Raw genomic sequence first — 12,456 nt, 5'->3', positions numbered from 1 at the left:
AGAGCAGCACAGGCAGCCGTGTACTGTAACCTCTTCCATACATACAGAACTGGCAATCCCAGATGCTCAGATAATGACTCAAGTTTCCCTCCCTCCATGAACATGTTTTTGTTTAAGATAATAAAATATTAAACGCTGTGATCACTCTTTTTCGGGTTGGTTTTTAACCTCTAGGTTTAGTTTTCAAGCTTCCTCTGTAACTATGAACCTCATTGTTCTGCCCCTCCTTGGATGGGTTTTGAAGAAAAGGATGAAAAATTAAAGGTTTACAGGGAGAAAGTCCTGCCTTGCGCTTGAGAACGCGCACACCAGGAGACACCAGACACACCAGGAGAAAGAGAATTCAAAGCTGAAAGAGTCCGTCCTTGTTTGATGCATCTGCCTCGTGTCGCCGGTGCCTGGCTGAGCATGGCCAGACCGGGTCCCAGCAGAGCAGACCGCAGGTGAATTCCAGAGGGAGTTGTATTAACAGATGGATGTTTCATAGCATGGATGAAGGGAGTTGTCCTGTTTGGTACAGCGGGCACGGCTGGGTGATTCATCAATCTTTGCAGGGTAATACTTTTGCTTTTCTAGTCAATCCACAATTAACTTAGTTACCAGTGCTGCTGATGAGCGTCTTTCCCTCTTCTCATCATGCGTTACTTGCTTTAAGTCAATTAGCATTTCCCAGCATGATAATTGCAGCATTCTCTTAGCAGCCGGTCATGTCCTCTCAGTGACGTCCCTTCCAGAGCGGGTAATCTTCGGGCATTTTGCCTCAAACTGGGTTTGCCGGGGCCATGTCTGCAGCGCTCGACATCTGGGGTTCTGGTGGTGTGAACTGTCAGGAGTCTGGTAAATCACAGAATCCCAGAATGTGAGGGGTTGGAAGGGCCCTGGAAAGCTCATCCAGTGCAATCCCCCCATGGAGCAGGAACACCCAGCTGAGGTTCCACAGGAAGGTGTCCAGGCGGGTTTGAATGTCTGCAGAGAAGGAGACTCCACAACCCCCCTGGGCAGCCTGGGCCAGGCTCTGCCACCCTCACCGGGAAGAAGTTTCTTCTCAAATTTAAGTGGAACCTCCTGTGTTCCACTTTATACCCATTGCCCCTTGTCCTGTCACTGGTTGTCACCGAGAAGAGCCTGGCTCCATCCTCCTGACACTCATCCTTGATATATCTGTAAACATTAATGAGGTGACCCCTCAGTCTCCTCTTCTCCAGCTCCAGAGCCCCAGCTCCTTCAGCCTTTCCTCACACGGGAGATGCTCCACTCCCTTCAGCATCTTGGTGGCTGCGCTGGACTCTCTCCAGCAGTTCCCTGTCCTTCTGGAACTGAGGGGCCACAACTGGACACAATATTCCAGGTGTGGTCTCCCCAGGGCAGAGCAGAGGGGCAGGAGAACCTCTCTGACCTACTGACCACCCCCTTCTAACCCACCCCAGGTACCATTGGCCTTCCTGGCCACAAGGGCCCAGTGCTGGCTCGTGGTCACCCTGCTGTCCCCAGGACCCCCAGGTCTCTTCCCCTATGCTGCTCTCCAACAGGTCATTCCCCAGCTTACACTGGCACGTGGGGTTCAGTTCTGACCTGCAATCAGCTCCTGTAGGATGGATCCCGTGTGTTGATCCACGAAACGCTGTGATGAAGCCCGTCCTCTGGCTGGCAGCAGGCGCTGGATGCCTTGTCTGGCAGGAGGAGAAGCGGGAGAGCGTAGCCAAGGTGCGGGTAGATATGCCCTTGTTGTGGGGGAGGCGTGCAGCTGGCAAGCACGAGCTGCTGCAGGGGAAAGCAGCTGTTCTGCAAGAACGAGCACCTTTCCCTGCACCCTTGGGATCTCCTTAGAACAGACACCTGTACCTCGCGAACTCATGGGTTGATTGATGCCACGCGTTCCGTTTATCGCAATCTCTTCCCGCTGTGTTTTCCATTTGCCCAACCTTCAGCTGTGGGAGCAGAGATAAGGGAATGTTTCCTTTTTGTGCTGCTTATGCAAGTTGTGTCGATGATGTAGGAGAGCCCTGCCTGAAGTTGGGAGTTGGAAATTCAGGTTACAAACCAGCAGAAGTCATTGCAGGCAGCCGGTGAGGAACTGGGCAGCAAAGGAGAGAGAAAAAGTCTGGCAACACTTTACACACACTCTGTGTCTCTCAAGGAGGGCAAGGTAGGTAAAGTTTGAGAATTTTCCAGGGCCGTCTGTCCAAATCGGCGCTAAGCTGCACCAAAAAAGCCCTGCATCTCCTGTACCAGTTCAAGGTTTCCTTAGAATGAAAGTCCTCCATCTTAAAACAATTTTTGCTGTGTGGATTCTGATACTTCAGAAAATTCCTCTTCTTTTTAAGTCTAAATTCCTCAATAATTCCTTTCTTCACGTCCGGTAGCTGGATTTTGTAGATTCAAAGGAAAGGAATGCTTCGGTTATTTGTGTGTGTGACTCAGAGGGATGAGAGGCGCACGTCTATCAGTTCACGAGGGGTGAAGGGGTACGTACAATGGTGCCCCACCAATAAACCTCAGAAGGAGTTTCAGATTGCGGCTTTTCTTAAGCTTTAATTGGTATTGTACAGTGCGTGTGTTGTTGGCAGTTATTTCTCCATTAATTGCTGTGAGAGTCTTCAAATAAGAGGCTTCATCTTCTAGACTTTTCACATGCTTCCAGCAGACATCTGCTCACCGGGCTGGTTATTCCTAGTGCCAGATTGAAGCGAAGGCTCCGAACAACCGTTTGCAGGTGTTGTTTTCCTGAACGCTTGGAACCCGGCGCCCGTGAGAAGCCGGAAGAGGCGGCAGGAGCCGCGATCCGTTTTGGCGTTGGAACGGCACCGCTCTGCCCGCACCAACCGCGCCGGGCTGGCGTTTCCCACCCGGAGCTCGGGGCTTGTGATGTACCCGGTTTGAACTCCGGGCCTTGGCGAGGAACCAAATCAGGGTAAAATGGTGTTCACCCGGTGGGGTTTGTGTAGGTTGTACTTTGATATTTAAACCCAAACTGTTGTGTGAAACCTGCTTGAAGCAAACTTGAAAAAAACCATTGTTAATATCACTTTCCAGGTCTAGAAATGGGGCAGGAAAGGATTAGAATATAAGTCTCTTTCTTAAAAGATCTAGGCTTTAGCTATCTCCTAAATTGCTGAAGGGTTCTAGACAAGTCATTTATCTTCTTTTTACCTATTCCTCGTCTCATAAATGGGAGTAATGATGACTTTTCTATTTCCATGAATTGCTGTGAAGATGGATCAGTTTGTAAAGAGCTCTCAGTGCAAAGAGCACTGCAATGACAGCATTATTAGGGGCGCCAGTTTCGCCCCAAGAAATACAAGCACGCTGAGCTTCCTCACGTTTCGGTGTCACCATGTGCCGTGGTCCATATGGAACGTGGCATTCTCTCCTGTTAAAGGTGGTGGTAGGTCAAGGGGGGGGTGGGAAAGTCTGCGGTGAAGGTTTCCATTTGAAAGTTTCTGTGAAGCATGTCTAGAAAACGTTATTTTTGGTATCGGGTAGTCCAGCTTTAAACTAAATTATCAGAGCATTTAATAAAAAATAAATCTGGACTCTAATTCCTTTTCTGTTTTTTTTTTCTCACAGTCCATAAAACGGTTCAATAACAAATCCCATCTGTCAAAAGTATGGTGAGAAAAATAGCTTATTTGAAAGGCTGAGATTAATAAAACCCACAACATTGTAGGGCAGCAGTGCCGTTTATTAACCGAGTTCCATAACGTCACAGTGCTGTGGACTGGGACCTCTGTAGCAGACACACAAGTTATTTTGAAGTTTGTGTTATACATGTGACACGTTCGCAGCTGTTTGGACCCATCCTGTCCTTAGCGCTCTCACTGGAGAGCTGTGGACTCTCTGGTTTAATGGCTGAGCTGTAAATGTTCCCTACGCCCTTGCGGAATAAATGTGCTGGGTTGGCCAGGACCTGTTAATTACGTGTTTAAGGTGACCCAGCTCCTTTGAACCGTAATGACAGATCAACCAGATCATCATCTCTGAGGTGACCATGAGCTGGGGAGTACACGCTGTTCAGCGAAATGAGAGGAGATGCTTGCAGTGCGTAGGTGAAAAATCAGATGTATAAATAGATTGAACTTAGTGCTTAATCAAATTTTTGAAATGTAGTTGTTTTCATGCTCTTGTTTTGCTCATAAATTAGTGTGTCTGTACGAACTGTTTTCTTTCCCGTGTCAGTCAAAGTGGCCTTGTTGTGTCTCTAAAAATGTGTCTACCTTCCCAGTAGCCTAAAAATATTACACTGCGATTTCCAAATGATAGAGAAGCTAAGCCTGAAATCCTTAGGCCTATTTGGATTAAATCGGTTGAAAACTCACACCAGTTGTAGGGGCGATACTTGATTTGTATCTGTATATTTGCTGTAGGTCTAAATGCAAGATATTGTCATTTCTGCCCGTTATATAGGTGGCAATATAACAAACAAAAAACCTCATAAAATACTATCACTAGTGGTCTGTAGACCCTTGTTATAATAATAATAATAATAATAAAGAATAATAAGTGCCCTTATTTGTATCTGAAATATGCTGCGTTTCAGAGTGTGAACGACCAGGCTGCCGTCCTAGGCTGGCTCAGCACCCCAGCTCTGTAAAGCTGCGACGGAAAACTAACGCTTCGGGGCAGACTAATATCCTCTATTACGTGCCTACCCAATTGGGCAACGTCAGAAACACAAAGATGGGCGTAAGATTATCTCCCTGACCCCTGGAGATCGTGCCCTGGAGTGCGGTGATTACCCTTCTCGGAGTCTAAACATGCAGAAGCGCCGATGGTAGCGGTTAGAGTCATCTAATCCCTTTTTCTGAAAAATGCCGCCCCGGCTTTGTCTCGATGTGAATAAACCTGTTGCGGCAAATTGCGCTAATTCAGAGCTCAGCTTAATGCGCTGAAATGGAGCTAAAAGCTTGTGAAAGAGAGAGAAATACGGGCAGACGTCGCTTGTATCGCTAACTTGGTGTTATCCTCGCAGTGCTTAAAACCTTCGTTACGGGTAGTTTTTGCCTTAGACTTAATTTAAGGCCAGATACAAAGAGTTTTGGTGCTTTCATAGGGAGTAGTGGTTAGATGTGATCTTAAAGCATTGCTGCTCCTTCTTTCAACTGGTAACTAAAATTGTTCCTAAGTCCAACCTCAACCTCCCCTGGTGCAACTTGAGGCCGTTTCATCTGACCCTGGCGCTTGTTCCTGGGGAGCAGAAACCAACACCCTCCCTGTACCCAACACTGTTCTCTGGGGTCACTTCCCTTCAAGTTCATTGTCTCCATCTATTGTACCTGGCTCAAGTCATGTAACATCTTCCTTAGAGTTCATCATTACAGTTGTTTCTGTACTTTCCAGCTCTCTGTGGCTCAGGACTGTGGAGAATCATCTTCTAATTGGCGTTTCATCCAAGGAGCATTATTAGATGCCATCCAGGGTAATGTGGCTGCTCCAAAATCTGAGCCTGCATCCAGCCTTTAAAACTAAGCCTACAAGTCAAACATTAGAAAAAAAGATTACAGTGTTTTTTCCCTCTTTAAGACTGGCAGGGAACAGACGAGTTTCCAGACACCAGCGCACCAGGGTTATAGAATAAATGGTGATTTTTATTGTATGTGGTATACCTGAAGACAGGACCCTTTCTTGGTCTCTTTTTGGTACGTGTCAATTTAACATTCCGCTTGTGGGGTCCAAGTTCAAGGTAATGGCATCTCATGTGCCTCACGTGGTCTGTAGAATCGGGGGATGCTTATGTGAGCATATAAAATAGTTTTCAAGTATATATAAAAAAGCAGCAACACAGATTCTATAGATGTGAAGAAAGTGGTTTGTCTGAACAAGCTGGAGCAGCTGTTCCTGTGCTGTATCCGTTATTGAAACACCGTATGGTTGTAAGGGCTGGGGAATCGCCCTGTCCAAAGCTCATTCTGGATCCTAATTTCACCCTTGGGCTGCGGCCTGTTCCTCTTAATTATTGTATCGATTCTCTATGCTTCAATAATTACTGTTCATACCGATTTATTTTGATTTAAAAAAACCTCAGGGATTTATTGCTTTAATATGTGTGTATTATCACCAAAACACAGATCGAACTAATTATAATATGTGTTGAGGTATGTACTGTAGTTTTACAGGAGTTACTGTTAAATTGTAGAACAGGATTTACAAATTCTCACTCATTAGATCAAAACCGAAAAGGATAATTAAATGTTGGGCTTTAAGGAGGTATCACTGCAGGGTTCAGGGGGGCTTGCTTACCTCTTTCTTGATAATATAATATATCCCACCTACTCAGTTCTTTTGCAAGCTGCTTTGTTGAAATGACCAGAGATTCAAAATAATCCTATTCAGAAACAAAACTCCCGTCTTACCCTCCCAGTAATGAATCTGGCACTTGGAGAGAGTACCAGATTTATGAGATTTGCACTACTGCAAATTAAGTCTAGTGTAGAAAAACCTAAAATAAGTGTTTAAAACATTTATGAGGTATGGCTAATCTGCACAGACTTGAAAATATCTCTTCTTCTGTGAAGCAACAAAATGAAGTTAATAATTACAGTATAATTAGACAAGGAGAACGATGTGTCAAGCGGGGCAGGATTTCTGGTTCACTGGCTGTAGGAAATGGGGGATCGGGTGTGCAGGACTGAATTGTGTGTGGGGCCGACAGCGTCGTGTGAACTTCACACTGTAATACAGGTGCTATAAGATACTTGGAACACTAAGTTGTTGTTTGAACCAGCCTGCTAATTTAACTAAAATGCACATAGCTTGTATTTTTTTCTTTCAGAGGTTATCACTGCCTACATCAAGTGCCTCCAGGCACCAATTCTGTGCTAAATCAAACTGGAATTCAGGGCATCTGCTCTTCAGACTCAAAACTGTTCTCTGGTTTTCTTCCCTTGATATCGAATAAGCATGTTTTTGAAAATACTGGGTATCAGGGCTTTCAGCTAGTAACGCTTCATGAGACCAATATGCTATCTTAATATCTCAATATGTAGTGTGTGTACTCAAAACTGCATCCTCTTGATCAGGACTTGTCGTTATAGGGTGTTTAACGTGAACCATGATGGAGTGCAATAATTCTAATAAGTGGAATATCTGTTTAAATATAGATATTTCAGTTGTGTTGGCCCAGCTACCTTCTTCATGTCCAAATTAATGAGTTACAGTTATGTTACATGGTCCTTTTAGTTCTGTCATGGTTTGCACAACAGCTTAGTTATAAGGAAGTGCAAGTACTGGGTTCTGAGGAACTAAGCAGCTCATATTTTCAAAACAATGACGATATCAGTTGATATTATTTATAGATTTGTCTTGCAGAGGATGAAAATACAACTGGTTTGTGTTCAGATGGCAGCTGCCACCCCCAGTGGTGCCGTTACACCTGAACTGGAAACTGCTGCAGCCACAAATAGGAGCTGCAGGAGGAGACACCTGCTGGGGGTCACCGGGGGTTCACTGGGTGTCACCTGCACATTTGTGGCTCTTGGGTGGCCCAGGGCAGCAGTGTCAACGTCACGACGCTTGCGATTGCCCAGGGGTGTCTAGTGAGAAGAAAAAAATACCGATTGGTCCATATTCTGGGCTAACGCAGCTTGAATTTATCATTCTATTAGCTGGTGAGATTTTGTGCTTCTCCGAGTAATAATTTTGATTAGACTTGCACATCTTGGCTAGGATGTGAATACTGAAGATAAATGATTGTTGTTGTGGTTTTAGTTTGTTTTTATTTCGAGTCTGTGTGCGTGTATTTAATATCTAAGATTTCTACATTCCACCCACTGGCCGGGATTCAGAACCTCAGGTCGCTCAGAGCGATTCCTCAGCTGTTCTGACAGCCCGGCGAGAACACTGGGGTTGATTTTATTCTCTTTCCTGACCAACATTGACTTTAGCAACGCCCTGGTGATTTGACAAACGGATGGATGTCTGATGGGTCAGGATTGTTTGCTGTAGTTCAAAGCCACATTTCAGAGGTATAGAAAAATATTTCACTAAGAATTAAGAAGAAAGGAAGAAAAGGCCTTTGCTGACATACTTTATTGCCGCAGGACTTAATTTTCCCTGTTAGTGAGCCCACCACCTAGTAGGACAAACTTTAAAAAAAGAAGCTATTTGCTGTGGATTTTTGATAGAGAGCAGTTTCTTACCTTTTGTTACTTCTGCCAAAAGATACACAGTGTAACAGAAGCCACATCAAATATTTTAATGCGTTGCATTTTGTAGGCTGCGTTGCCCAGGGAGGTTGTGGGCTCTCCCTCCTTAGAAATATTCATGAATTGTCTGGACACGGTCCTGGACACCCAGCTCTAGGTGCCCTCCTTGAACAGAGGATTTATACGAGATACCCTGTGCCAGCTCCAGAAATTCTGTGATTCAGTGATCAGGTCACTGCCTTTGAGTTGTTGGAAGGAACAATTTATTTGCCGATGCTCCTAAAGGAGCTCATGGGGGTTTGCACTGGCACTGGCTGGGATTGAGCTAATTTTCTTCATAGCAGCCCATATGGTTGCTCTGTTTTATATTTGGGATTAAAACCTTGTTTTGGCAGTTGCTCAGGGTCTCTGGTTCTCCCTGTGCCCTCCCCAGCAAGAACACTGGGGTGAGCAGGAGGCTGTGGGGATCTGAGCTGATCAAAGGCATTTTCCATACCATATAATGTCATGTTCTGCAATAAAAACCGGTGTGTAGACTTTCCAAGCGAGCTATAGCTCAAGGAGTGGCCGAGCATTGGTCTGCTGCTGGGACGGGTGAGTGATTCCCTCTCCACCGCTTATTAAAGCACCTTTATCTCCAGCCACAATGTTTTTCTCACTTTTTCTTCCCCATTTCTCTCCCATCGCACTGAGGCGGGGAGAGAACAAGTCTCAACTGGTGAGTGTTTGATTGCTGTCTGGGGTCAATGAACCACAGGGTTAAAGGATGAAGAGGACAGAATGGACAGAGAGACTGCAGACCCCAAACCTCACGTTACTATAGGTACCTAGTGGCAGTTCATAAATCAAAATACCATGTTCTTAATTGTGTAAGGCAGGCACAACTTTGTGCAAGACCTTTGGACCGTTCTACCCAGCTTTTCCAATCTTACCCCCTTTGGACTTGGCTTGGCACTGGTGTGACTCACCTGGGAACAGAAAAACGAGCGAGGGTAACCGTCTTTCCCAATTTTGGTGAAACCGTGACTAACCTACAGCGTTTCATCTCGTCCCATTCAGAAAGGGAGTGGCTTTTGGGGATGTTTCGCTTTTCTCTTATGTTTGCTATAAATCAGTTTTTAAAAGTGACTGGTGCTTTCTGAACTGTTAGACATACAGTAATAGTTGATAACCTGAAGCTCTGGTAGGTTTTGTATGCTAATTTTTCAAACCGCTGGCTTCCATCCCATCCTTGCAAAATAAGACTTTAAAAGCCTTTAGTGACTGCAGCTGTAGGGTGGAACTCTGCCTCCCGACAAGCTGAGTGACAGAACTACCCTTGGCTTGAAAAAGACTGTTTTCCCTTCTTTTAGAAACTGCACAAGGCAAACAACTCTTCTGGTGCCTTGATTCCATGCAAAATTCTTGAAGAGCTACAGTATGGGTCAGGATTTTAAACAGATGTCAGCTGCTGCAACCAGATCTTTTAGAAAATCAGTAAAGAAATACGACGATAGTAGGTACAGAGCATCAAAAAGTAACAGGGCCACTTTTAGTTGTTTTTCAGGGGTGGTTCTGTTTTGGAAAAAACAGTCCTGCGGTGTCCAAACACCGGAAAATGTCATTGGACACATGAATTTATTTATGAACTGTCTTTGTATCGCGCTGTCATGCTAGAGTAAGTACAATTAGAGACAGATCCGGCAATTTTGGAGGCTGAGCGCATGCATTGTGTACAATCTCCATAGTCGGAGAGATGCACGTAGGGTAATTGTAGGCAGTGCAGAAAGAGAAGGAAATGTTTCCTTTCTTTGCTTTGGGCAGCCTTGTGTTGTTTCCGGGGACAGCTCTGACTTCAAACGTTCAGAAATGAGGGAGCAAAAGTGGTTTTAGGGTTGACCTCAAGGCCTGGAGGTCTTGGGAAGGATGCCCTCTGGGTCCGGTTGAGTTGATATCAGAGGATTATCTTATATAAACCATGAACCTGGGCAGTCAGTGTCTGTGTAATCGTTCAGACTCATGGACAACCATGAGAACGTGGTGGTTCCTCTGGCTGGTGGCCAGAGGAGACTGCAAAGCCTTGTTCAAAGTACGAATCCAGGATATTGTCGGCTTTCTCTGCATGTGCGCTCAAGAAAATTAATAGTGCTGATAGACTTGTACTGACATAGTATTTCAAAATTGCTTTTTTAAAAAATCGTATTATGTTAATATCCTACCTGAGTATGTTTAATTGTGGAGTTCAGTGCACATTGAAGACTTTTTGTCTTTTAAAGCATAGATTAGTTAAGCCTCTAGTTATTTCTAGGATTTGGAGTGTTTAAAAGCATATTTCCATCTTTTTTAATGTTGCCAAGAATGCAGCATTGTTTCTGCGATGATGAGAAAGTCCAGTTTGTATCGTGTCTCACGGAGGGTTTCATTCATTCTGTGTGGATAGATGAGGTTCTTTTCCCTGGTAATACCCAGCTGGGTGGAAGGTATACACTTATTAAAAACGTGAGTCTGTATGGGGCTCTGCGAGTCGTCAGTGCAGTGTGACCACCATAGCGAAGTAATCCTGTGGTAGACTGTTTTAAGAATGTGCGATTGCAAAAGAAATCACTGTTTGTATACTCAGTTGCCAAAGTAAAGGGAACAAAGCTGCTCGGCGTTGCCAGCGTGCCCTCTTCACCAGTTAAACCCCTGTTTGCAGCCCTGCCTGTGGTTAACCACCACCCGATAACATCACGGGCTGCCTTACTGGGAGCGCTAACACCTAACGGATCCACGATATGATTCACATTTAAATCACTTTTCTTTGGGCTTCGTTCTTTTTCTCTGCTGGCTTTGGCTTTGGGAGGTTTTCTGTGCTGGGAGGAATGTTACCTGTTTATTAAGTGGCTGTTTCTCTGAATAATGCGCTAAAGCCTTTTGCACCACCGCACTGCCCTGTTTTCCTGCAGTGCTTCCACAGAGGCTTCAGTGAGTAAAACCACTCTGATAATGTGCTAAATCACATGCCTGGACACATGCAAGATACGAAACTTGAAACTTGGCAGTATACACAATACACACTTTTAAGTCAACATAGCTAAAAGCAGCCACAGTGCATCTCTTTGACTGTTGTTCCTGTTTGTTAGTTATCACGGAAAGGAAAAGTGAATTTATATCAAGCACTGCCTTAATCTAGGCTTTGTCCCAGCTATTAGCGTAATTTTTCTTCAATTTTCACTGAAGTTTATCAGGTAAAAGCGATATTTGAGCTGGAGCGCTCAGGGTATGCCACCAGGGTCATCATGTTTTAGTACGAGTTATTTTACCAGAGAAATCACTGTGTCTATATGTATGTGTCTGTATATTAAAGTGTAAAATTTTTATAGAAATCTAGAGAGAATATATAGAGAATATATATATGTATAACGTCTGTTACGAAATGCATGAATAGCAGTCGGTCAGACCAGCGAGGCAGATGAGTGGGTTGTCCTGCTGTACAATTGTTATGTAGATCAAATCTGAAAAATAATCACATTTGCAACTATTTCGCTTGGTAATCTTTAGTGGAGTGGAGTTCCTTTGTATTTCCATCTGAAACTGGGCATTTAAATAAAGGATTTCATTATGGGCACCTTGAGCATTTGATTACTCCCCAAAACAGCGGCAGTAATAGCAATTGTGTGGATTGTGGGACGTGTCTTTCATTTTCCTCTGTCTTCTTGGTTATAGCTTTTTTGATCTCTGCTTCTTGCGCTTTGCCACGCCGGATACTTTGATTAGGGCTGTGTATAAGATTTACATTCCTTGGTCAGCTTCAGCACGGCTGATCCTTTGCCCAAAGTGAACCATATGTGTTCCATGCTGTGCCTCCTGGCTCCGCACATATCATTAATAGTGTTATTGATCAGTGATTTTAATGTCAGTGCTGTGGTGGAATCAGATGTAGGTATCGGTGAAGGACAAGGGAATATTTTGCATACAGGGATTATGGAACAGCTCCCAGTCCGACTGGGAAAAAAAGTAGCGTGTGATGGGTATAATTGTCTTTATTTTTATAGGTATCCACTGGAATCTGACCCATTGGAAATGAGATGCTTACAGATGTAGAGAATTCACATGCTTGTAGCAGCTGCTTTGCTAGGAGGAGGACGTGTAGTTCTGCTGGCATTTGGATAGAGCCTGGTTTAAACTTTATTTCTTTATTAACATGAGATAAAGCCACCCAATCCCTATTGCAGATAACACAGCTGTTAGCGAGCCTGGATTTTCTAGAATACCATCTCCTTGGTGGCTGCTGTCTCTGCATCTTTTCCATTTTGTGCTTTGTCTCCATAGCGGACTTTGCGCTGAAGTGCCCGTG

The 12,456-nt window shown here is 44.5% G+C and overlaps 1 protein-coding gene across 1 annotated transcript in view; it reads left to right on the top strand.

Annotated features, from left to right (window-relative positions):
* The window catches only part of LYPD6B (LY6/PLAUR domain containing 6B), a 46,962-nt gene that overhangs the window by 963 nt on the left and 33,543 nt on the right, over nt 1-12,456 (top strand). The gene's annotated exons all lie outside the window — the stretch shown is intronic.

The sequence above is a fragment of the Patagioenas fasciata genome, chromosome 7 (genome assembly GCF_037038585.1).
Source record: "Patagioenas fasciata isolate bPatFas1 chromosome 7, bPatFas1.hap1, whole genome shotgun sequence".
NCBI classification, from domain to species: Eukaryota; Metazoa; Chordata; class Aves; order Columbiformes; family Columbidae; genus Patagioenas; species Patagioenas fasciata.
This window is presented reverse-complemented; position numbering and strand designations above follow the sequence as displayed.